The following is a 27,417-nucleotide window of genomic DNA, read 5'->3' as shown; positions in this document are numbered from 1 at the left end:
CTAATCGCTTGAAGCTTCAAAAGGCGGAGTGTCGGTACTGGACCGTTCAACCCCAAAATAAGAAATAAGTTTCACCGCAGGTTAATTTATGTACAAAACATTTTTTTTTAAAATCTCGCTTTCAGCTATATATAAATCAAAACAATAATTTACCTGATATTCTTTGAAATCTTAAAAATAAAGAAGATTTTGTTGAATAGTGTTATAAACCCTTAATTGAAGTATTAGTTTTTCAGGGTAGATGCGGAAAGAAAAGCAGTTGATAACTTTAGCGACAGTCTAGTCAACCAGACTATCCCTCCATTACTCAGATTTTATCTATCATATTACCACTTTCTGCTTTATAAACAACGTTTTCCCCTGTTGTGTGAAAGGTTAAGTTCTTAGAACTCTTTTCCACACATGTGACATCAGTGTTATACATTTCCATCAACTAACAACGCGGTTAGTCTAAGAAACGTACATTCAAGTTCAGAGAACTAACTTCGAATGTTACTATTTCTATGGGTATATTAGGTATCTATCTTCCCCTGAGAAGAGCAGGCTTGTGAATCATGTTAGAGAAGACAAGAATAGAGATAACTAGCGTTCCTGTCAAGTGAGTTGTATCTGTGTGTTAACGTACAAGTAATTTGCTTCTCCTGGACTGTCGATAAAATGTTAAGTACCAGACCAGATAGAAGATTGAATATAGTTTGTGAGTTTGTAAAATGCTTGTGCACAAATAATTATTTTATTAACTATTTGTAATAATTGTTATTAGAAATTGTATTTATTGTTTTTTTGGTATATTAAAATGTATTTGTGTTAAGAAACAAAATTGCGTGTATTGTTGGCAAATATCATAAATTTGATTCATATTAATATTAACCTCTAATTTCTGGTTATTTGAAATTGTGATACATAACATAAAAAATTGGATACTCATCAGAGATAAATAGTAAAATGTAACATGCTGAATTAATACCAATTTTCAGAGCTGTTGCCTATTAACCAAGTAAATGACAATTGTCCATCAATCTTCCTAAACAAGTCTAAAAGGTGTTCTCCTTCACAATGGTAACATATATGTATCTGTTCCTATTCTCATTCGGTTCATTTGAAGGAAATGTATGAAAATCTCAAACTTCTTAATATGGTCAAATACAAAGACCATGGTTGGCTACTCTCTGGAGACATGAAAGTCCTTTGTATCTTGTTGGGTCAGTATTCTGGGTATACAAAGTTCCAATGTTTTTGCATTAAGAGGACAGCAGAGCACTAAATCAGCACTTTTAAGGAATGGCCACACAGAGTCAGCCTGATGCCAGGGTCAAAAAACATTGAAGATGAAAGTTTGGTTGACACAAAGAATGTCCTGTTGTGTCCACTTCACATAAAACTGTGCTTGATTAAACAGTTTGTAAAGCCTTAGACAAAGACAGGTGACTGTTTCAAGTATCTACGTGAGTAATTCCAGCTATTTCAGAAATGAAACTTGAAGAATGGGTTTTTGTTGGGCTTCAGATTAGGAAATTAACTTCAAATCAACAATTCAAAAGGATAATGAGGAATGTTGAAAAAGAAGCATCCTTTAATGGTGTTATTGACAAATTTTAACAATAATGCCCCAAGTTAAAAACAATATTGTTAATAATATGCTTGGTAAAAAAAGTTTGGTTGTAATACAAGTTTGAAAGTTAATTCCTTACAACTACATGTACTTATTGATTATTTCCTTGAAACTTAACTATCCAACAACTTCCATTGTGTTATGGATTTCAGAACATTTACTATTTAATGTTTTTATATTTTTATTCATATTGTTCCCTTTTTTTCTCTCATAAGAAATGTTTTTAATAATATAATTTACAGTTTTATTATTATTTTCTTTCAGTTTATCAATTATAAAAGTTTAATTTACTTTTACATACAATTATAACTAGTGAAATGAATAAGGCTTTTATTAAGTAATCACTACTTGTAGCTAAAACCATGAATAAAGCAGTGTTTAACTTATGTGATAAACTTGATGATAAAGTGGGTGATGAACTGCATTTTCCATTCTCTTGTAATGAATTATTATTTTAGTACATATTTGTGTTTATTTTAACTTTTTTATTATATGTAGTGTTACTTGGCTGCAACAGCTTTAAGTTTTTAAGTATACAATATGGATTAGAAGTGATATATCCTCTATTGCCACTTTATTAGATCTCTTGTACACAGTTGCAAAATACATCACTCACTCTGATATCGATAACTTACTTGTGATGGGTGAGGTGATTTCTTTCACAGAAATACACTGATACCAAAATTAGTTCACAGGACAATGATCAGTGACAACTTGGACCCTTAGAGGAACATGATAGTTGGTGACTTTTTAGCAGAAGCATTCTTATCTAAGCTTTTATTTTTTTGACCAGCTGTTAAAAACAGCTGTTATCAACAATGACAACCAAAATAGAATATATCTACTACTTGATAAAGAACAAACAAAAATTGTAGCACCCAACAGCAAGAGACAGACCAACATTTTCTTCCTAATGAACAGTTGCCCTTCTAAAACAAGTGATCAGCTCAATCACCAGATTTCAATACAGCTGAGCATCATTTGGATGTGTCTCAATGTTTCAGTTACCACTGTAATATCCTGAAAATATCTGTTTCAATTTTAGACTATTTGCTAACTCAAAGAAATGGTTATGATAGAACAAAATACCTTGTGTCATCTTTTTAAGTCTTAAAGACTATTTTTGTGGGAAAAGGAGATTTACTCCAATGTTAGGCAAGTATTTCTAATAAAGTGACCAATAAATGTATCTTGTGAGCTTAATAAATACTGCTTTTTGTAGTTTCAATCATTGAAAGAAAAGTGATGGTAATGTGTTTAAGAAATTAAAACTCAGCAAAAAATTAACATGTGTCCAGTTAAGATACCTGGTGAAGTCTTTGTTAAGAATAACTTGTTGGATGTGATCCTGGGTATCATATAAGGTCTATGATTTCAATAGCTTGTAACTTTTGTTTAACCCTAAATGCCAATGGGAAAGTAAAGGCTGATTTGCCTCTTTTTATTTAGAAAACTTAAAATATCAATTGAACTTTACCATTCACAGCAGGTAAGAGCAACCTTCTCCTTTAATTATTTCAAATAAATAACCACAAAATATTTAGCTGTGACTGAACAGTAATCACTTTACAGGCTGATATGAATCTAAAACTCATAAATTTGTTTTGGCAAGTCTTATTCCATATTCCTGGGATCTATATATACATATTTAAGAAATTTATTTTTTCATATTGTAGTTATTTACATACAGGGTGATCCATAAGTCCCTACCCATCCATATGTTATTATAAACAACGTTATAATACTAATGATGAGTTGAAGGCAGCTGTTACCGCGGCATTTGGAATAATAACCCCTGCTATGTTGAGGAAAATGTCTCACAGAACATGGCATCACACAACATTATGCAGCGAGAATGAGGGACAGCACACAGACACACTGGATACATAAGATATATGAATGGGTAGGGACTTACAGGCCACCCTGTAGTTTGTAAGGTATGAACCTTTTTCTTGCAGTTCAAGATATTTATTTAACTGGAATAGATCAATGTTAATGCTCAAAGATTAGTTAACCTAGTTATATGCAGTTAATGAATTTTGTAAGCAGAGTTTTCTAAAAAGAGGATTTAAAGTGAATATAGATGCACACACTGACAAGCAGGGATAGCTTTAATGCAAGATTTTAATATCTGTAACTACAACAGGTTAAATCACTATAACAAATGCAGTCTAAAGTTAGTCAATACTCAACAGTGAATATGACATACAACTCAACCAAATTGTTATTTTTGATGTTATTTTAATAACTCGTTATAATTAGTATTATTTTTAGGTGCAAAAACAAATATGTGCATTTGTGTACATTTTATTTTGTTAAATAGAAAACTTTAGGGAATTTGTAAAGTTACCATCGCAGAATATCAAAATAGCAAAGTTTGATTGTTGTTATAGACAGGGACACATTCATATCGAGCAGTATTCCAACAGCCACAAGAAATCAATATTTGCTGATATACAATAATTGGAATGTAACAACATTAATTATAGATATTCTTAGAATGCTGATTATTCCATCTTTCTTTCATTTTTTTTTTTTACAAAATGTTATGCAACAAGAATTTTACTTTATCCATACTTTACAAATTAACCCTGTATTATATATTCTAATTTGTTTCACTTCAAGATGTCTTATTTTGCTCTATTATTGACAAGAAGAACAATCCTAAGTTGTATATCAGAGTCCCTCTGTGGCATTATTTGATCATTGTTCTTAAATCTATATGAATGACAACATTAATCCTAAGTTGTAAATGTGAATCATTATATGGCATCATATTGTTATTGTTCTTAAAACCATGTAAATTGCAACATTAGTTCTAAGCTGTACATTGTTGTTACTCTGTATTCATTACATAATCTTTTTTTTTTAATTTGCATCAGTAACAGCATTAGTTCTGTATACTAGTCATTTATTGGTCTTCATATATTTCTTGCTTTTTAATGTGTTTTAGAAACAAGGAGTTAAAAAGTTACAGTAAAAAGTAGTTTAAATAAGTTAATAAACTTGCCTTTTGAATTAAAAACAAAATATTTCTCCCTCAGAAACATTCTAGCTTTATACACATCTATTAACAGTTTGAGTTGCACTATAATCTAACTCTTAAGCAAGAATTATTTGATAAAGCATTATTTTTAAATGGGAATATATTATGTTTGTTATCAAACCATGATTTGATACTTATATTGCACAAAATAACAGTGAATGCCTTTCTGAAGAATATCCAATATTGAAAAGGTTTATATTTTCTGTAAAGTTTAAACATTTCCTTATGTATGTATACAGTTTTGATAGAACTCCTAAGTAGGAATAACAATATTAACAGTCATTGCTAGAAATAAGTAAAACTTACATTACATGTAATGTTTAGTCTCACTGCCACCCCGACATGTGTCAATGTGTATTGCTCATGATGTAATCAGTGTTAGGTTGTAGCCCCATACCACTAGGGGGCACCATATTTTCCACACACAGTAATAAATCCCCATGAGCACTAATACATGGATACAGGTTGTCTTGATGAAGCAATGTGGAAGTGGGGGAAAAATAATAGTAGGTGCCCAAAGAGGTGAGTTCCTATATGAAGTGTATTTACAAAAATGTTAACTTCCGAAATGCTACTCACCTTTCTGCATCTCAAAGAGATAGAATCTCATGTGAAGAAGGTGGAAGGGTTGATTGGAGTTAAAAAGGATACCAAAGAAATAGAAAGAGGCCAAGATCATTATTTTATATAAGATGGGAGTCACAGAAGATATAAAAAATTAACACCCCATAAGTTTATTGTTCTCACTTATATAAACTATTCTTAAGAGTATGACAAAAAAAGATTGAAGAGAATTTTGGATAAATATCAACCAAGAGAACAAGCAAGCTTTAGAAAAAACTTTTCAACAACATTTTATTTAGATACAACTAACAAAATAATGGAAAAGTCAAATGAATGCAACCTACCCTTATGTGTGGGATTTATATATTACAAAAAAGAATGTAGCACAATATTAAATGCTTTAGCAATAACAGGCATCAATGTAATGTACACTAAAATCTTAAGATATGTATACATTATATATTCATAGATGCAATAGAAAAATTACTTCTTGATAAATATCATCAGTGATGAAGACAGAGAAAGAGGCGAGACAGATCTTATATCTCTGAAACTGTCTACAGCAACTTTGCAAGAAATATTCAGATAAACTGAGTTAGAGAATGAGGGTATACAAATAGATGGTGAGACATTAATAGATCTAAGGTTTGCATATAAATTTCAAATTCAACAAGAAGATAGAAGCCCTATTAAAGTTTGAATGCAGAATTAAAAATACATAACTGAAAAATTAAATATATAACCAACTGTCATTAGACAAATACCATCAAAATTGAGAATGAAGAAAGAGGAAGTGTCAAGGTACAAAAATGTTGGCAAACCCTTAAAATAGAAAACACAACAAGGGATGAAATTATGGTAAGGATAAATGCAACATGGCAATGCTTCAAAATATATAAAGAAATTCTAGAGGATCAAGATATTCCCATTAGTTTGAAGAATGAGATCATGGATTAGTGTGTACTTCCAGTTTTAACATGTGGTGGCCAAAGATGGACACAAATAAAAAGAGATGAGGAACAAGACTGAAACCACACAAAGAGGTATAGAAAGAAAAAAAATACTTCATATAACACTACAAGAGACATGGAGAAATGACAGAATAAGAAAAACAAATAGATGCAGTAAGAATTAAATGTAAATGAGCTGTGCACATTATAAGGTATTCTGATAACAGGTGGATATTAATAGCAATGGAATTACAACCTAGAATAAGGGAAAAGATCTATGGTAAGGTGGAAGAGAAGATGGAGGAACAACAAAGTGGCAGAAGAAGAAATCAGATGGACATGGTATGTTAAGAATAGGAAATACTGGTCTGATCTGACAGATAGCTACATCCAACAAGGGATGACTGCAGCTTAGACATATAGATAGAATGTGTCACTAAGGAGGGCAGAATGCTCAACTATTAATTACCTCACAGGCAGAGAGCTAGAATGAGTGTGTGGTATTGCTAAAGCTTATAGTTAGGTCATACTGTATTGGAGAAAAATATGCAATATTCACCACAAAAATCAGATGCAGGAGTAATATCCCAGACCAGTTTCCCAACAAGAATGCAAGACCAATCTGGATTGACCTGTCCACCAGAAATAGCTTGGTTCATAAGATAGTGGGGTATACAATATTACACCTACCACATAACATCTACTCAGTCTTATATCAGTGGGACAGCACCACTCAGTGAGAAACTCTTTACACCAATTTTCCCAGTGATTTAAGACTGGAAAAACAGTCTTTAAACCAGTAGAAGAAACTGGAGTAAGGAATTTATGGGGGGAAGAACCCTGGAGAGGTGCATGGACTATTGCCATCAGACATAACCGTCTGGAATTAGTTCTCACAATGAGAGACAATATAATTGGTTACAGCAAGTAAAAACAGCAGGTGCAAACTAAGTCTGAGGGCATATGCACAGCTGTTGCTGTCTTTTATTTATTGTCAAGTGCAGAATGGTTTGGAAGATAATTATATTGATTCTGTCAAAGCAATATTTCAAAAAAATCCACCTGGACAACAGGCACTGAGCAGGGTTAAGTAGGTTTAACATTTTCAATACCCTCTGCTGAATAAAGATTTTGACCATATAGTGGGTTCCACTTCCTCAATAATATATATATATACATGTTGGAAAAGATAGTTGTAAGATCTGTAAAAGAGCAAGAAGAAAAATTACACGCCATCTAAGCCACTACAAAAAGTGATGAATGGAGGGACACAAAAGCCAGGGTTGCCAAAAACCTCCCTGTGTTGTGATCAATGGGACACTAATGTGTTGAAGATGTCCACATCACCATCTGCAAAATCTTATACAGGGAACAAAGGTTAGAGGTAAGAGAAGCCATGAGATGACAATCATGAAAAGGGTCATTATACATAAAAAAGGATCAGTATGAGTAAGATGATAGTTAAACAAAGGAGATGATGGGTTGGAATAATCATACAGGAAAGAAAGGTAATGATGAATGAAGAAAACATCCAATCATTCTTCCAAGCCACTTGAACTTATGAGCAATCTGGAAAGAATGTTAAGTTGTTCCTGCAGTTAATAGTGCAGGATGAGACCAAAACAAACAATTGGTGGCTCTTCTGCATTAAAAAAAAGGGGAGAAATACAACTGAAGGAAATAAAAGGAGGTCAAACCATACCAGACACAGGGTATTCACAATTAGAATTATAGATTCTGGAATATAAACCCACTTGAGTGAAACATAGGTATGAAGGTAGAAAGGCATTGAAGTTAGGATTCCCAAGTGGGAATAATTTCATTGAACATATTAAAGGATGGAGAAGTCACTCTGTGGGATGGTTCCAAGCCTAAGCATGATAACTGATATGTCTCAGTGCTTAACCTTTCAAGACACAATAAAATGACAACTGAAAATGGGGATCATGGGTTCAATAGTAAAAGTACAGAGTAAAGAAAACAAAGGTCTTGAGAACAAGTGCCTTCCTTTCAGCAGCCTTTAGAGTAGGTATCTAAATGCACATAATTAGAATACTAGATAAGACTGAAGTTTATGGCAAGCCTGTGTAGTAGTCACCACCTTGAGAATGTAATGGCAAAGAAACCCCACCCATGAAGACCTGGTTACAGAAAATGGATCAGACATCCAAAGCTGCATCTTATTGGAACAGCAGAAGTGAATAGGTGTGGATATAAGATATATTTTCATCAGGAGCAAACCCAACACAAAATATCACCTGTGCTACACTTAACAGCACACACATGGAAAAGCCAGAAATGAAAGTAGAAAGAGTTCACAGAGTGTCTTCTGAGCCTTGTAGAGTTCCAAACAGGTGCAAGATTGGGGTGAAGTAGGTAAAGAAAGGTGTCCATAGTTATGTGTGATCAAATGTGCCATAATGACCATAAGAGGTGAAAAGTAAACTGTTATTTACTGAGAAACCTGCAGTGACAGGCAAGAAAATACTGGAGGCAACACATGTGCACATTCAATAGGAACTAGGAACACAAAAGAAAAAAGTCACCAAGAAAAAGACTTGTGCAGGAAGTGAAGATATGACAGGCATGATATTAAAAACTACATCTTACAAAGACAAATATTGAGTCTGAGTATGCCCTACATACTGAATGAAATGAATGAACTAAAGGGTAAGAATTAAAAACCAATAGCTCAACTAGTTACCCATATTGAAATAACTCCTGAAGATGAAGAGAGGTCATAACAGAAGAAGTGACATTGGAAAGACAGGAAGAAACCAAAGAATCCATAGAGAGGTAGAAGAACAGACTTCAAAAAGTAACCTCCAATTAAAAACCTAGCAGACCCAACTAAAAAAGACTGGAATTTTGGCAACTTGAAGGAAAGGTCTGGGAACTAAATATTTAACCATTGTAGATAAAGCAAAAAGTGGGAATATGAATGTGAAGAATGTGTCCAAAACACCGAACTGGATCATGCATTCCTGGGGAGAGTATTAACTGATGAGTGATAAAGCTGCCTGAGGAAAACAAGGAATGACTATAATTGGATCAAATGAAACACATTTTAATCTGGCTAACAATCTTCAGTCTTCATGGGGATAATAAAGTAACAGAAGTAAAACCCTCAAGTGAGGTTAAGGAATTGCCCCATAACATTTATAAGCAGGTAAGGTGGAACAAAGATATACAGAAAAAGTATCAAAGGAATTTGTAGATTATAAAAAAAAAATAAAGTCTACTAGTGAACAGAGTTGGAGGGTAGAGTTCTCACAGAACTGAAACTAAGAAATGACTACAGAAACAAATCTTCTCTAAGAGCTGTGAAATTAAGCCAGAGGTAAAAGAGGGAGATCATTGTTAGTAATAAGATGACAAGAAACAGAAGTAAGGAGGATTAATGATGAGCTGTATTGGCTCAACTGGATAAAGTGTAAGAAATAACCAAACACCATGTCACCAAGAGAAAGTCCAGGAGAGGAGACTGATGGAGGAGAAAGTCTGAAAGTACACCTTAGAAACATAAAATCAAGGTAAACAGAACAGACTGAAGGAAAACTGAGGACAAGGTGGAAAACAAGTATGTGCAAACTTCATTTCTTACATTCACATATTGACTATTTCTGAGAAAAACTTGGTGTGACCAGTGAAGAACAAGGGGAAAAGGTTTTACCAAGACATCAGGGAAGGTGAAACAGCAATATGATGGCTAATTACTGCTGACCATTGAAATGAGATGCTCCAATACATAAAAGAATGACCAGAACATATAGTTTTGAGACTAAAAGATGTAGACTTCACAAAAAGTAAAGATGAATGAGGATACATGTTTATTTGACATCAAAGTTCTTCCACATTCTTTGTATTTTTGTTCACAAACAATACAAAAATGTTCACTGTGGTGAACAAAATAATTTGATGTAAGTTTTTTCCTTCTTGGTTTATAAACAAGTCCTTATATGGCAGAAAAAAAACATTATTTTCAAAATATGTATAGTTAGATTATAGACAATTTATTATTAAAACACAAATAACTTTTATGAAGTTTAAGTTGACAGACCTGAGTAATCACAGCAAAATAAAAAATCCTGTAATTACTCTTATTCCTGTGTTGTAAATTGAATTACATTCAGTTTATTATCTGATTCTCTCATCACATTTTGTTCAGTGTTACTTACTAATTATTCGTATTGCTTGACAAAAACTAGGGATTTTCAAAATTTTTAGTTTCTGGAAAGTATCACATGATCCTAGAATCAAAAGTGGGCAAAACTAGTGAATGAACTTTTGTTGATCTGTTCCAGAGTTGCATAATTTTCAGAATAAAGCAAAGCATTTTATATTTTGTAAGATTCTCATCATGCTCTTTGTCACACTGCACACAGTCAAATCATTAATATATGTGTAATGCCTTACAAGGTTGTTACTGGTGACAAAATCACTCGGGATCTGCTGAAAAGCTACTACAACATTCGAATACTCATAATCTGTAATTCAAAGTTCTTGATTTGTAATTCAATAATAAAATTGCTAAATTATGCAGTTTGATAAATATTGATATTGTATCAATTTGGTAATTTATTTCTAGGTTGAAGAACTAATTAAAAAAGGACATAGTGAAACCAAATTGATGAAGACAATAGCTTTCTAGTAACCTAGTAAGATTTTTATACATAATATTGTCCAAAAACAATAAAATACACAGTTATGTCCCCAGCACTAATGTGCACTAGGGTGGTGGCTGAGTGGATTCAAGCTCCTGCCTTCCTACCCTCCTGCCCCAGAAGAAACCTTTTTTTCTGTTAAAAACGTCAAAAGCTATGAAAAGATACATTTGATTGCTGGATGCTGTGAAATACTAGAGGGAGAAAATAACATCCAGCATTAAACTGAATGTCAAACAGACTTGTAGACCTTCATAGGAAAAAGAAAAGATATTCTATTGTTAATACACAATAACAATTTTTATATCACAAAAATGTTTATAAGGGCAATTATGAATAAAGGAAGTTTTCTTGACTTCTACTACCTTACGCATAACAGGAACAACTCCTTAATCTCCTCTAACAATCCCTTGTGAAAAAAAAAAAAAGTGCTTGCCTTTGATGACTAGTCCCTGTCCTTTCAAGAGCCTCTTCATATTACTGTTTACAAGATAAGTAACAAAATGTAATGTTAAAAATATATAAATGTTAATTAGTAAAACATTTAATTAATCAAATGAAATTTATTTTAGCATTCATTTAAATGGTACCATATGCAGGAATATACTTTCAACTAGAATTTTTTTATCCATTATTTATAATATAAAGGTTATTTTTAACCATATGCCCATGGTTGGGGTTCACAATACATATGCCATGACCTTTCACAGAGTGTCATTCAATTTTATTTTTTCTAGTTAATGCTAAAGTTATCAGTTGTTTATTTTACCATACATTTTTGGTCTACTGACAGTTCTTGGTAGGGGAAAATAAAAACCAGATACAGGGTATGGTGATATGTGAAAATAAATGTCATTTTGTGTCTTGGAGATTCAAGAGGTTATTCAAACAATATTCAAATTGTACAGTGGACACAAGAATTTTTATTTACATGGACATTACGTTGCACTCTTGCTTGTCAGTCTGACTCGTACTGACAACATTAATTCAGACATGTTGAGTAGAAGTATCTTGGTAGTGCATCTGGTGTTTAGTTTACAAGAGATTTGTACATTTTACTAAAAATGTGCCTTATTTCTTGCATATACTTACACTAAATTTGAAACATTAGTCAACATTATTTATCCAATATGGAGTCAATTCAATGGACTGAACCCTGTGAACATTAGGTTAAAACATTTATAGAAACATTCAATGAAATGCAAGAACGATGCAATAATTGTGTAAAATATCACTTTCTTTAAGTCTGAATCTGAAATTTGATTTAAAGTCTTTATTTGTAGTTATTAAAAATAAGATTTTTAAAACTCATTTTCAGATATGTGAAAGATCTACATTGTAATTAACTGAGAACCTTATACTGACTATACCTAATTCTAATACCAATATTTTAATATTTTTTAAACTTGCACAAGTATGTTATAACATGTGCATGTATAATGTACAATACATCAATTTAAACAGCACAGAACTGTTGAATAAAGTCTTTGTTGCCATGTTACAAAAATGTAGTAATGACAATATGAATATATTTCTTCAATAACATACATACATTTCACAGCTGTTGATAAAATCACAGCATACAACCCTAGTGGATGGTTGCCTCTTTACAAAAGCAAAATCATAGTGGTTGATAACATAGTTATTTTAAATTTGATATTTTAAGTGCATGATAAAATTGAGTGCAAATTAGGCCATTATCAGGCATCAATACAGAGCTGGCTATTCGTACCATATGGATGCTTTCCTTGATAAATTTGAAAGATATGCCAAAAGTCATAACTGAAACAAAGGCAACTTAGCAGTTTGTCTCAGCCAAATTCTCACAAGAAAAGGCCTAAAAGGCATGACATCAGAAGATGACAAGGACTAAGTAAAAGTGATATCACTTAAATGCTATAAACTTACTGGAAGAAGTATAACTGGTAAGTCCAAGAATAACCTGTTAAAGTAAAAAACCAATGGTAGCTGACCAGAAACAAGATACCACCAAAGGTGACAAGAATTTAACAGACAAAAGGGAGAAGAGATACTATGCTTTTTTTAAAAATGTGGTACATTGCAAATATGTGAAAGTGTGTTATCAAAAAGCAAGAGTAGAAATTTCAGCATCAAGCAGATGGAGCTACCTACACAGATAGTGCTGGTAAGAAATGCCATAATACATGAAGACTATGTTGGAGATAAAAAAAGTGAAGGATTTGTGAGACACTGGGTGCAGCAGTAAAAAACAGTCTAGTATCTGAGGAGCAGATAACGGACAAGGTACATCTGTGTTTGTTGATTGATGAGACAATGAGAAAGTTTGCAATAGCAAGAATAAAGTTGGACACTCAATACTACAATAAGGCATACATGTGTGACATGATGACTGGAAATAAATCAGGCAGCAGAGTTTAAATGAACTATAAAAAAAGAGAGACTGATGAGGCACCTCTAGTCACCACAAGAGCTCAGGGGAAGAAGAGCAAACAAGACATCAAGCCCCTCAAGTGTTGAAGAGTAACATCCCAAATGTAGGTCAACTGAAACTGAAGGAAGTACAGAAAAAATACCATTCCCTGCAGAAACGTTTAGACTGTACCAGTGGGAAAGTACAGCACATGATCAGAGGGAATATGAGTTACAGAATAGAGGACCAGAAGTGAGTGCTGTATCTGATCTATCAAAGCAGTTCTATTGCAGAAGTTAAACAGATTATTGTATCAACAGAATACTAGATTCAAGTGAGGAAGCTGACTCATGAGTTGACTATAGGAGGACACTAAGGAGCAAAGAAGATGGCAGACAGAATTACCAGCAACTTTCATTAGCTAAGTATCATCAGAAGTGTGGCCAGTTTCTGCAGGTCATGTGCCGTATGCCAAAGAACAATACCTAGATGGAAGGTAGTCAAGATGCCACTGGGTAATATCTCTTTTACAGAAGAACCATTTAACAGACTAGTTGTGGACTTGGTCAGACCAAGAGTACCTGTATCTGACAAGGGAAATCCAACCAACATGTGCTACAGTAGTCAACTTTGTAACATGTTACCCAGAAGCCATAAAATTGCCAAAGACAGAAGCCCTACCAGAAGTGTTCTGCAGAGTAGGCTTTCCAAAAGAAGGCTTGAGTGACAGAGGAACCCAATTTACCTCAGAACTTATGAAAGAGATGTGCAGATTCATCAGCATTACACAACTCTTTACCACCCTCTACAGCCTCAAATTTAGTGGACTTTGTGAGAATAGAAGATGTGCCAAGAGATATCACTTGACTGGAACAAGTACTTGCAGGTAGTATTATTTGCTTACTGAGAAGCCACACAAGCAAGGAGAAGATTTTTACTGCTACTTTACTACAGGATGGTAGACCAGTCACATTCTTTTCTACAGCACTTAAAAGTGCTGAAAACTTGTTCAGAAGGAAGCATATGCTACTGAAAAAGCTATACAAAGTGAAGGCACTTTTTGACTGGTTGCTGATTTTGTTTGCTTACTGATGAACACTGTATCCTTCATACTTTAAACATTCAGGTGAATTTAGAAAGGATAAGGTCATGTGATGGCTGATTGTTCAGCCAGTGCTCTTTCCAGAATATTTTCATCTACTTCAACTGTTTCTGTTTCTCTTGATACGTTTCATGCATCTCTGATTCATCATGATGTTGATCACATCCTCCTGTCCCATTTGTACTAAATGTAAACTCATTTTATTAAAGTAATAGCACTTTTTGATAGACTTAGTTTAGATTTTGAAGGTTCTTTTCTGACATACCCATCCCCTATTACACATGTACACACACACACCTCTTGACAATTTTGAACAAGTATTCCTGATTTCTGTTTTCATTCTCCTGCCATAATTTAAGTTCATTTACTGGGTTGAGGAATAATTCGTGAGCGTTTTTTCAAGTTAAAAAAATATATTCATAAATGAAGCGCTTTCGCAAAATATTTCATGTCATTTGATAGATAATTTTTTGCTGTAATAGATGGTGTGTTTGATTTTCATATGTCTTTAATTTTTGCTTTCATTTTCAGCTCATTAAATGGAATGTCAAGTGGACAAAATCGAGCATTTTCGACACCATCTGCTTTTCGCATTTAATTTCTTGCAATTTCGTTTAAAACAATGCATACTATATACCTAGGTATTACATGAAATAAAGTATCATAATAAATGTTTTGGGTGTAATGTGTTCATGCATTGAAGTATTGTATAGTCTTGCATGAATGAAATTATTTAAAAACGCTCACAAATTATTCCTCAACCTAATATGATAAAATATCTAACTAAACTATTTTCCCTATATGGAATGTCATCTTTGTTCAACCAGATTTAGATACTTCTTTTATGTCCCCTGAACTTAGGAATTACCTCACATGCCATGGTATCACTATGAGTCACACAATTCCATTTTGCCCTCAAGGAAAATTGCAGTTTGAGCACTATACTGGTACTATATGGACTACTGTGTTCCTTGCACTTGGATGCCAAGGTTTAAAAATACCTGTTCTACCTGTTGCAGTTAATACTATAAGATTATTATGTATGCCAACAAATGAAACACCACATGAGCATCACTTTTCTTATCTGCATAAAATTGCATCTGGTCTTGCTCTTCCTATGTAGCTTGTTGCATATCATAATTTATCCTGGACAAGTCTCATATTTATTATGCTACATATTATTATGATTTCAAATAGCCAGAAATTTGAATTTGAATTCAAGAATTATTTAATTAAGTGTTAATCTGTATCAAATTTATATTTGCCAGCAAGATTGACACACACAATTTTCTTTTTAACATAAATATATTTTAATATACAACCAATACTACAATTTATAATAATGTTTATTACAAATAATTACTTATGTACAAAATTTTACCAACTCACAAACAATATTCAGTCTTCTATCTGGTCTGGAACTGAATATGCTATCAATGGGCCAGATCCACGATGAGCAAATTAATTCTAAGTTGATACACTGTACACTTCTCTTTAAGTATACTATCTTTAAGTACATGTAGGTTTTATACCAATGACAACATCTAATGTCCTCATACTCTGATAAATCACAGTGTAAAATTGTAATCACATGACGAATAAAATTACTTTTGTCTACTCTATAATTTACACATTGTATTTAAATAACCTCTTGAATCTCCACAATACATATCTACAGTTTTTTTTAAGTATACTTTTATAATGTATCTGGAATATATTCTCATATACCACAAACTATTGCCAAATCAGCAATGTACAGTAAAATAAATAGTTGATAACTCTGGTATTAAATGGAAAATATAATGTTCAATAACACTCTATAAAGTCCTTAGCATGCATACTTTGACATTTACTAATGTAATATGGTTAAGCAGTTTTACTTTTATCTTACATTTTGAAAAAAGGAAGACTTTAAATATAGCTCTTCCAGCACATAACTCTAGATATTACTAAGAAAAACAAAACCAATTTCTAATTAAACTTGTTGAACTATCAAACTAAAATTGAACTGAACTTTAGTGATTTAATGAATATTACAATGAACTGAGGAAAGAAAAGCACAACTGACAATCTAGAATGAGAAAAAGGAAAAAACAAGTAAAATGGTATGTTTATGATTTTTAAATAATCTGATACTACATGTTCCAATAGAATCAGTGAAGGTGTCTTCATTAAGTTATTAGTTAACTTGTGTTTGCAGTTTCTTGCTGGAAGTAAATAGAAAGATGGCAGTGGAATTCAACTTTACAGTTTGTTTTCATTTGACCTGACAATAAAATGTGAAACATGAATTCACATGGAGTCAGTTATGTATTGAAAGCAATATAGACAAACTTGCTAAATCACTTTTCACAGTTTACAACTTTAAACTCCAATATGAATATATTATTCCTATTTCTATGACTTTTAGTATGTGATTTCAAGGGCTTGCAGTTTTTCTTTTACTTTTAGATTATGTGTAAGATAGCTAGTTAGTGAGAATTGACAAATTATGATGATACCCATGTGACTATTTAAAAATGTATTTCATACACAGTTGTGTTTATAATAATTTATTCAAGTACCAGTATCTAATAAATTCAAAACAAAAGATACATGTAATAAGTAGAGATAAGAGATTCAAATAACAAAGTTTTGGGACAAAAAAGAACTCGGCTGTCCCACCCTGTAAACTATATTAAAGTATAAAATAAATAAATTATATAAAAAGCTTAAAGCCAGTCTTTAACGTTATTGAGCTTTCTCTTAAACTCTCTTAAATTTACTGCCTTCACGAATCCAAAGGGAACCCATTCCAAAGGACATGTGCCTTGTTAGAAAAATAAAACTGCCTTAGTTGAAGATGTCTCCTAGACTTTTGTTTTCAAGAAAAATCAGTTTGAGAGATGTCAACCTCTCCATCCATTGTATAATTGTTGTAAATCTTCTCTGAACCTTTTACAAAAATCAATGCCCTTCCTAAGGTAAGGAGCTAAGGACTGAACATAATACTCCAAATTGATCTAATCAGTGACCTATGCAAAGCTATAACCTCTTTAAAGTTATATTCAACATATCTGTAGAAACAACCTAAAATCCTATTACCATGATCACTAACACACTTTGATGGCTTGAGAGACTAATCAACCATTACACCAAAATCCCTTTCTTTTATAATGCTATTAAGGTTATTCCCATTCAGATTATACTTTTAATTCAAATTTTGAAAACCCATGTGCATTTTCTTGCATTTATTATGATTAAAACCCATCTGCCATTCATTTGCCAAACTCATTAAATGATCAAAATTCTTTCATAAATCAGCAGCATCCTCTTCACAGCCAGCAACACCCAAGATTGTGATATTATCTGTAAATTTAAGTAATTTCTAGACCATTCCTTCATCTATGTAATTCATGTAAATCAAAAAGAGCAAAGGTACCCTACTTGTAACATTAATTTAATTTGATTGAACTCCATTTATAGCAACTATCTAGAGGATTCTCTCATTAAGTATTCAGATAAAGTTATTAATAACTGGAAAAATTGAAAGTATAGGGATTTTCTTTCCAGGCACTTAAGTACAGGAGATTATATAGCATGCCGATGGTTTAGCTACTGGTACCAGAAAACATTATCTTAGTGTATGTCTGAGCAAATGGTGTAGAAATTGTAAATCACAATTAGTAAACTCCTTCAGGGGTTTGGGGATAGAACTAAATATGTGGCTCTTTTGCAAAAAATGACAAAGTTATCAAGTGCTCTCAATGGCTAGATACAGGTATGAATTACACAGCAAGGTCCAAGTGTAGCTAGAAATATCCTTATAAACCAAAAATGTTAGACTGATTGAACATGTAGCATAGTTTTTGAGATGGACTCCATTTATGTAGGTTAAGTAGTAGATTGTTTAAGGAAGCTCTAAATACGTTCATTAAAGATAGTTCAAACTAAACTGGAAATAAAGTGACTGATAAATAGGCAATAAGGATATTAGAGTATAACAAGTCAAATAATAGTTTTAAACATATGTCTTGAAAAGTTAAAGATAAATACAATTGAATCGAGACTAAACTTTATAGCCATTATTGCAACATTATATGTATTGCAAACAGAACAGGAGGGTGCATGGCTATAGGTGATATGGAAAAATTATGATTTAATGGGGACTACTAAACATGTGACAAATTAATAATAATAAATTTGGTTTAAAAATATCAAAAGTAGCATTCACATTGATACCTTAGGTAGCCCACAAGAATTTACAAGAAACAGTTTGCTAATAATATCTAAACTAATGACTTTTTTAAGTATGTTAAAGGCAAGTCAAATGTTAGACTGGGAATTAATTGGCCTTTAAATGATGGTAATGACAAAGTTATCATTGAACATTACAAAATGTTTGAGCTTTGAAATGCCATCTTTTTTTTCTAATTTTTCAAAGACATTAGCACTATTCCTGAGGGAACATTCTACAAAAAATAATAATTACAAGTAGATAAATGACCAGAGCCATATATATATCCTTTTCTTCAGGAGTGTTAATAGTTGCCCTGAAAATTATAGCCAGTTAGTCTTACTTTTGCAGTGAGAAAATTTTTGGAAAATTTAATAAAGGAAGCTTTACATAATCATTTAGTGAAATATGGTATAATAAATGAAATACCAACATGAATTTACCAAAGAAAAATCATCTTAATATTTTTTTTCTTTAAGAATGATACTTATCATTTGGAGAAAGGAAAGACTGAAGATTTAGAATTCTTAGCATCTTAAAAAAATTTTTATAAGGTGTCATAAAAAATATTAAATAAGAACATTGCATAAATAGGGAACAGAAAAAAACCTTGTTAACTGACTTGTCAAATGATTAAATGGAATTAAAAAAATGGTTGTTATTAATGATGTCCAAACAGAGCAGACACTTACTATTAATGAATTACCTCATTGACCTTTGCTACTTCTTACTTGCATTAATGATACTAATAGGGCATAATTAGTATATTTGTAAAATTTGTTAGTGACGTTCAGCTCTTTGATATTTCTAGCTACAGAATGATTTGGATCTATTGGTAAGTTAGGTAATTAGCAACTGACCTTTAATTATAGTAAATGTTAAACAACATATTTCATTTGTAATTTGGATCACACATTTGATATAGATGTGGACCATTTCAACTGAAGAAATGGATCTTGACATAGTTGTAGATAAGCCACTAACCATCCAAACAGTGATCTGTTGTTAGTAGTGAAGTTGATATAATTTAAGGTACATTACAATAAATATTGACTACAAGTCAAAAATAATTAATTTTCTTTATCCAAATCACTATAGTAGTTAAGCCTTAACTGAAATACTGTGTACAGTGTTGGTCTCACCTTATTTGGGAAGGTTCAGAGAAGGACTACTGGGATATGGAAATAAAGAATACAGATATTTTGGTCACAAATTTCAAACTTTTGAAGGGATACATCAAGAATTATCTGTTGTAGACACTAATCAGATGTGGAAAAGTTTTAAAGATAAATTTGTAAACATTCAAGATAAACATATTCCTTATAAAAAGACAAGAATAGCTGCAAGTAAAATACAAGGTTGGTTCAAAAATAGTTTAAGAAAAATACACTTTTGGAAAAGCATCATAAATTTAAAAAATTTAAATTGACTGGTGTGACAGAAGATTTAGAATATTATAGAAGATCAAAAAGGATGTTGAATCTGGAAATTAGAGCATCAAAAAGGATGTCTATATATAAAAGTCTGCTGAAATGTAAAGATTAACAGTAACAATATTTCCAAGTACATTAAGGGTAAACAAAAATGTTAGGATAGGACCCTTGAGAGATTATAAGATAGCTGGGTTATTAAATTTTTATTTAGGTTTTACTTGCAAATATTTAAGCAGTATTCCACATCTTGAACAGTTGATAAATGAAAATGAGATCAAGCAAGATGACTGCATTAATTCTGTACTGGTTAAAAAACAATTGGAAAGTTTAAGGAACAATAAAGCTCCTTAGTCAGATAATATTTCCCCATGGGTTTTAAATGAGGTTAAAGATTGGATATGTGAGCCACCACTTACTAGTACATTTTGTTAGCCCTTGAACAGTAAGCAGGTACCAAAGGATTTGAAGTTAACTAATGTAACTCCATTTTTCAAGAGAGGTGATGAAAACAGTCTCAGTAATTTTAGACCTATAAGTTACACATCAGCTGTGGAAAAACATTTGGAAGGGCTGTTAAAAGATGCTTTCCAACATCATTTAATAAAGTTTAGGATCTTATTGGATAATCAAGTTGGTTTCACTAAGGGAAAATCTTGCCTTACAAATCTTTCAACATTCTTTGAAAAGGTTACTGCTTATGTAGATGAAAGTAAGAGTGTAAATTTTGTGTATTTGGATTTTCAGAAAGCATTTGACAAAGTACCATTTAAAAGGCTTATAAAAATTTTACCTATTGATGTGGTGGACAAATTAGCAAATTGGATGGAAAAGTTGCTGGATGGAAGCAGAGAGCTGTTACAAATGAAGTTCAGTCAAACTGGATTAATGTCAAAAGTGGGGTACCTCAGGGTTCAGTCTTAGGAACCTTTCTTCATTTACATCAATGGCATAGATGGAGTTGTCAGCAAATTATATTAAGGTCTTGTGTGTTCTAGCTGTGAAGAGGTTGCTGCTGATTTACAATAGGATTTAGATCATTTAGTAGTTTGACAAATAAATGGCAGATGGGTTTTAATTATTATAAATGTAAAATAATTCATATCAATTATAATTTGGATGGAAATAACCTTAACATTGTTATGAAAGAAAGGATCTTGGTATAATAGTTGATCAGTTTGTAAAGCCATCCAAGCAGTGTGCTGTTGTTAGTGGTATGGAAAATAGAAGTTTAGGTTGTATCTACAGAAATACTGAATACAAGTCTAAAGAGGTTATAATTTCATTGTATAGATCATTGGTAAAGCCACATTTGAAATATTGTGTTTAGTCTTGGACTTCTTACCTTAAGAAAGACACTGAATTATTGGAAAGGGTTCAGAAGAGGGATTCTTGAATGGCACCTGAGATGGAGGGGTTGTCATGTGTGGTAATGTTGAAATTTCTCAAATTATTTTCCTTTGAAAAAACAAAAGTTAGGAGAGATTTGATTGAGATATTTAAGGTTGTAAATTGAATTATTATTGTTGATGCATCAGCATTTTTCATGTTAAGACAATTTTCAAACAAGATGGTTGGCCTATGAAATGGGTTGCCTTAGGATGTAGTGAAGGCAGTAAATTTTAATAAGTTTTTTTAAAGAAAGCTAGTTAAATATATGAATGAGAAGTGCTAACTTTAAATTTATTTTAAAATAATTTTAGTTTGTTTTTGAGGATGGAACAGCTGAGGTAGACCAATAGGTCCCTTGTCCCTAAATATTATGCTATATTTTGAATATGAAGAATCCAATGGCACAATAATAGGTGGAGTAGCATCCTAAAGGCCTCTAAAGTTAGTACTTGAAACTGTGATTATTGAAATTGAAAGGAAATATTCTGAAATGCAAAAAGAGTTTCAAACATGGTGGGTGCAATATCAACCTAGTTATACTAATAGATGAGTTTAAGATTTGAAAAAAGACAAAATTATGCACCTGTTGGCAATATTGAAGGCCAACACTTTAGAGGACCTTAAGAGTGGAATAGATGATTTCCTTAAAAGTAATTTGTGGATTTAATTTTTTAAAGGGAAGGTATACAACTTGCAAGTGAGAACAGTATATTCTTTATATTGTTGTATCATGTTGTATTAATACACTTTGCTTCAAATGTGAAGTAGCAGCAGATCTGGGGTACAATCCCCTTTTCTGTGGATTATACTAAACAAAAGTACTTATTGACCTGATAGTGAATTAAGTTTTTCATTGGTCTTCATGAACTGACAGAAAAAGCCTCCTGTTAACAATACAAAACTACTATTGTGAATTATGCAGTCAATACAACATTTGTTATGTTACAAATCCACAAAAAGTTTTAAAACAATCTTTTTAACTTGTATGTCTTCATTCAGCTATTTTATTTGTTTTATTAGTAACACAATTTAGTTCGATTTACTCTTTTATTTCACAATAAATAGCTTTAAAACTATTACTTCTATAATTGTGTTTTAATAAAACAATTGTATGGATCAACATAAAACAATGTCACCAATGCAAAAAACCTTGGGTCTCAATCTCAAGAATTTGAAATAAATTTTTCTAATTTTTTTTTTTTAGGGGACAGTTCCCGGATAAGAAATTTTGTTCTGGGTAAAAAAAAAAAACAAAACGCCCCGAAATACCCTCATGTATCATGCTTAGATTTATTATAAAGTCTGCAACAGAAATACGTTAGAGATAAATATTCTGCCAGTTTTTCTATTATTTTTAGCTGTGATATACGTAACATAATCAAGAGACCACAGTGACACGACACAGGTGCAATCAGTAATACTAAGACCTTAACAATGACATGGTTAAAATATTTTTCTCTTTTGTTTTTAGAACAATAAATTCCTAAAATAATTCAGATACACTCATCGAAGAAATACAATACGATAATAATAGCAAATTTCTTCAGTATAACTTACTTCTGAAATTATAATAAATACATGTACACAAATCATCATACGTTTGCCTTCAGTTTCGATTAATATAATATTGTCACCTTATTGTAATTTATTTAAATTTTTACATATACCAAGCACTTCCCTATTTATAAAGATGTTCTGTAAAAGAGAAATGAATTTATTCATAAGACAGTTTTTTCCTGGCGCATCGGTTCGTGTACGAAAGGACTTTCCACAGGCACTGTTAAATAAAATAAATATAATAATTTTGCTAACACGTTTAATTTTTGAAATCAATAAATGCAAAAATTACTCATCATGATAGAACACTGAAATAAACTACTCGTAGTAAAAACAAAAAATATATATACAAAATTTTGTAGTTTACTCTTAGCATGAAGTCTGATTTAGTATGTTTAAATAATTCTGTTTTAGCACATTAATTTAGGTAAAGCCAAATCCTACATAATACCGTTCATGAGAATGAACCATAGACATCAAATTAAAACTAAATTAATTAATTAAAACCTCACAGTACGAATCTGTGTTGCGTATAGTTTATACTGTTAGATCACCTGATCACGGGAAATTCGTATTTTATTGTAATTAATGAGGCAAAATAATACTAGCTCTATACATAGTTTTATACAAAAGTGTGTTGTTGTTTGATATTAATCACATAACTACACATAGGACTATCTGTGCTCTCTTCACCATGAATGTAGAGGGCAAGGAAGTGCGTAGACTGCATCCTCAGTAAAAGACATATTTTGATTTGAGGTTGCTGAAATGTACGTCACAAATTATGCATATATATAAAATTAAGATGTCATGGCATCAGATTACGTGTTGTCATCAAGCAATAAGATGTTTTTATTTTCAAATTTAACAACAGTAGTGTAGGCGTGCGACTCGTAATCCGAGGGTCGCGGGTTCGCGCCCGCGTCGCGCTGAACATGCTCGCCCTCCCAGCCGTGGGGGTGTATAATGTGACGGTCAATCCCACTATTCGTTGGTAAAGAGTAGCCCAAGAGTTGGCGGTGGGTGGTGATGACTAGCTGCCTTCCCTCTAGTCTTACACTGCTAAATTAGGGACGGCTAGCACAGATAGCCCTCGAGTAGCTTTGTGCGAAATTCCCAAACAAACAAACAAAACAAAAAAACAAACAACAGTAGTTAGAGCAGCAATTAACCGCCCAAAAGATGCCGTCTCAGCGGTGGTTTGCTGCCTGAGGGCTATATAACTGTCATACAGTATACAAAGAATGCTGCCTCTTGAAGGTTACATAACTGTTACGTAAAATACATATTATTTCGACAACTGAGAGTTATATAACTCTTATGTAATGTATAAAAGACTAGAGGGCGCGTTGCTAAGTGTCATAATTCCCACAAAGTGGCACCAGAATGTGAATTGCTAGAGAAGGGAGTGATGAAGCCATCTATGATGAGCGCGCAGATAATTCACGAGCGAAATACCAGAAAATGACGCAGATCAATAGATATCAATGTGTCTCAACATGCCCTTAAACCATCAACTTTATAGTAACAATTAGATCCTTAAAATAGTAGTTTATCTAATTTTCATATTGTGTGTTGTTTTTTTCAAAAGAACAGGATGAGTAGAATAGTGTTATTAAAGTCGGTGGTGCTAGGGCGGATGGTGTTATTTAGGCTCTATACGCAGACTAAGGACAACAGACAAATTTTAACACGTCTCAATTTCTGTTTACTTTATTACATCAATATTTATCACACTTCTTGTTTCGCTTTTATAAGATAAATCGTGAGACAACTGTATATTTAAGTACCGCTTATAGATTTAACACATATCATGAACATTATAATCTGTATTTAACTATATGCCCTGAAAAGTTGCAAGTACAACCGTTGTTTAAACGAGACAGTTACTGATTGTGTTTTGAATTAATAATTAATTTACACGTGTCATAAAAGTTTTGAACACAAGTAAAAACCGATGTTTTAACGAGACAACTACTATAGTAGTTTATTACATATGTCAGTTTTATTACGCATTGTAGTTTTAAGTTATCAGTTATTTGAAAGATAAATATTATGGAAAAGCCCCTTTTACACTTATCTGTTGCTTTATGTGTAAAACGTTACACTACTTCATTAGAACTATGTTTCACTTCTCTAACTGAGATATTACACAACCTGAACATTTTCTATCACAGATGTTTATCTGCGGACTTAAAAGCAACACTAAAAACCGGGTTTCAGTATCCGTAGCGTGCAGAGCACAAATAGTGTAGTTTTGTGTTTAATTACAAACAAACAAACATAATACCGTATTTTCCGCCTAATAAGCCGAATTTCTGGCCCTAAATTTTGGACCTGATTTTCGGGGGTCGGCTTATTGGCCGATCACTCCTTTCGGAAATTTCTTCTTCTTAGGAAATATTTTTCTTTTGAAAATTACCATAGGCGGTAATTTTGTCCCATCAGCAAAGCACGTTAAGACTACAGTGAAAAGTTGTTTCTGGAATTTCATTGGTTACCTAATTACAGTGAGTGGAGCCAATAACGAATGACATATTGATTCCATCTCTGTCTCAATACGACACGTTCTGCTTTACTACAGAACGCCAATGATCACACACAACATGCATGCTGACGCTGAAACGAGACTAAGAAATCATTTTGAAGAAACTTGTCACTTCTTAAAAATGGCTTCGGCTTATTGGGCGATAATAAGCAAAAACCCTCATTTTCAGAGCTGAAAATTGGCCTCGGCTTATTAACCGGAAAATACGGTATTTCGTTTCTTAAACAAATATTAAACGATACAGTCAGTATAGCCGATTGTATTTTTGTTATTTAGTAGTTTAGTATACATGGTATTCAGTATAATTACGGTTTCACTTCTGTATTTAATAATCTGCATGGCATACTTTTCCTGACATTTTATCTGTAAAAACTTCATTAGTGTTCATACCTATCATTAGTATGGTACATACTATCTAATTGCCTTAAAAAAACATGTTTATTACATTTTGTGTTTATCTTTATTAGTTGATTTGTTTCATTAATGCTTAGTTTTAAATGATCTACGTAAAAAAACTATGCTGAACCATTACTATTATAGATAATTTGCTTACGCTACCGTAGATAGTTTCTACTTTCAAAATTTTTATTTAGAATTTGTTTACTGCTGATTTTAAACTTTAAGCATATATGCCGAAAGCTCGATAAACTCTATTTTTAAAATAAAATAAATATATATATATTTATCACTCTACGTCAATAAGAAATATTCTTACAATTTTTCTGTAGAACTTTTCATTTCCAAAAACGAACATTTACCACAGAACGATCGACCATTCATGGGTTACTTTATTCTGACTCGTCACACCCTTAAAGCATGTTGACAAAAGTGGCCCAAAGTAAAACCTCGTGACATGTTCGCCAAACTGAAACAAATAATGTTTTGTTTTTATAAAATTTACACATTTAATATTGTTGACAAGTCAGAAATTGTAGTTCCATAAATTTCAAAACTTCACTTTATGTACATTAAAATATTTAAATTTATTAATTCTCCAAACTATCAAATACGTCTTTTCATAAATGAACGACTCGTAATCTGAGGGTCGCGGGTTCGCGCCCGCGTCGAGCAAAACATGCTCACCCTCCCAGCCGTTGGTAAAAGAGTAGCCCAAGAGTTGGCGGTGGGTGGTGATGACTAGCTGCCTTCCCTCTAGTCTTACACTGCTAAATTAGGGACGGCTAGCACAGATAGCCCTCGAGTAGCTTTGTGCGAAATTCCAAAACATAAATGAACATAGTTTATAACTAAGAAATTAATGTAGAGCTGTTGTATTTCTCGGAATTCGATAGTAAATAAATCACTTTTGCTTTATAAAGTTGAAGATCACAATCTTAAAAGGACATTTAATTATAAATAAAATTATTTCACATTTTATAAATCCAGCAACAAAGAAAAATCACAGACTTGACAAGTATTAAACATACTGAAACGTGTATTAATAAAATTTTATGCACACTAATACGCTGTTTGGTAAGCATTTAATAAGTAATTTATTAAGTACTATATTGTATCATTTAAATTAGCTTTCATACAGCTTTTCTACGTTATGCACATATAACTGTTTATTCATTTCAGTTAGAGTATTTTTTAATGTAAATACCATAGTTCGTTCGTGTAACAATATGTGAAAACAAACACTAAATCTGTCATGAGAAATTTTAAATTAATACAATATTAAAGACGTGGCACTACATAAATAAAGGAATAACGCTTTCAAACATGTATATTATAGTGAAACATAACTGTTTTGTGACACCAGCAGTGATATTTGTTCACACTGTGAGCAAAATACAAACTAAACACTTAATGTTTCAGTTCATAAGCTGAGAAAACTAGCTAATTGACTAGTTAAATTTTATAGTAGATATATTTCTCACAGATTTTGAAACAGTATCACCATGATATGTGATACACTGTCTTTCACTTTATACAACTATTGTC

At 32.2% G+C, this 27,417-nt stretch overlaps 2 long non-coding RNA genes across 2 annotated transcripts; one reads left to right on the top strand and one right to left on the bottom strand.

Moving 5' to 3' along the window:
• LOC143245115 (uncharacterized) lies at nucleotides 1–22,704 on the top strand. The gene is made up of 3 exons (XR_013025478.1): nucleotides 1–697; nucleotides 21,270–21,405; nucleotides 22,573–22,704. It is a non-coding gene; the product is annotated as an uncharacterized LOC143245115 (long non-coding RNA).
• LOC143245120 (uncharacterized) lies at nucleotides 22,610–26,473 on the bottom strand. Its single transcript, XR_013025479.1, has 2 exons — nucleotides 26,189–26,473; nucleotides 22,610–23,145 (listed from the first exon to the last, which is right to left on the bottom strand). It is a non-coding gene; the product is annotated as an uncharacterized LOC143245120 (long non-coding RNA).
• Between the last annotated feature and the right edge of the window lie 944 nt (nucleotides 26,474–27,417).

The sequence above is a fragment of the Tachypleus tridentatus genome, chromosome 1 (genome assembly GCF_004210375.1).
Source record: "Tachypleus tridentatus isolate NWPU-2018 chromosome 1, ASM421037v1, whole genome shotgun sequence".
Lineage (NCBI taxonomy): Eukaryota > Metazoa > Arthropoda > Merostomata > Xiphosura > Limulidae > Tachypleus > Tachypleus tridentatus.
This window is presented reverse-complemented; position numbering and strand designations above follow the sequence as displayed.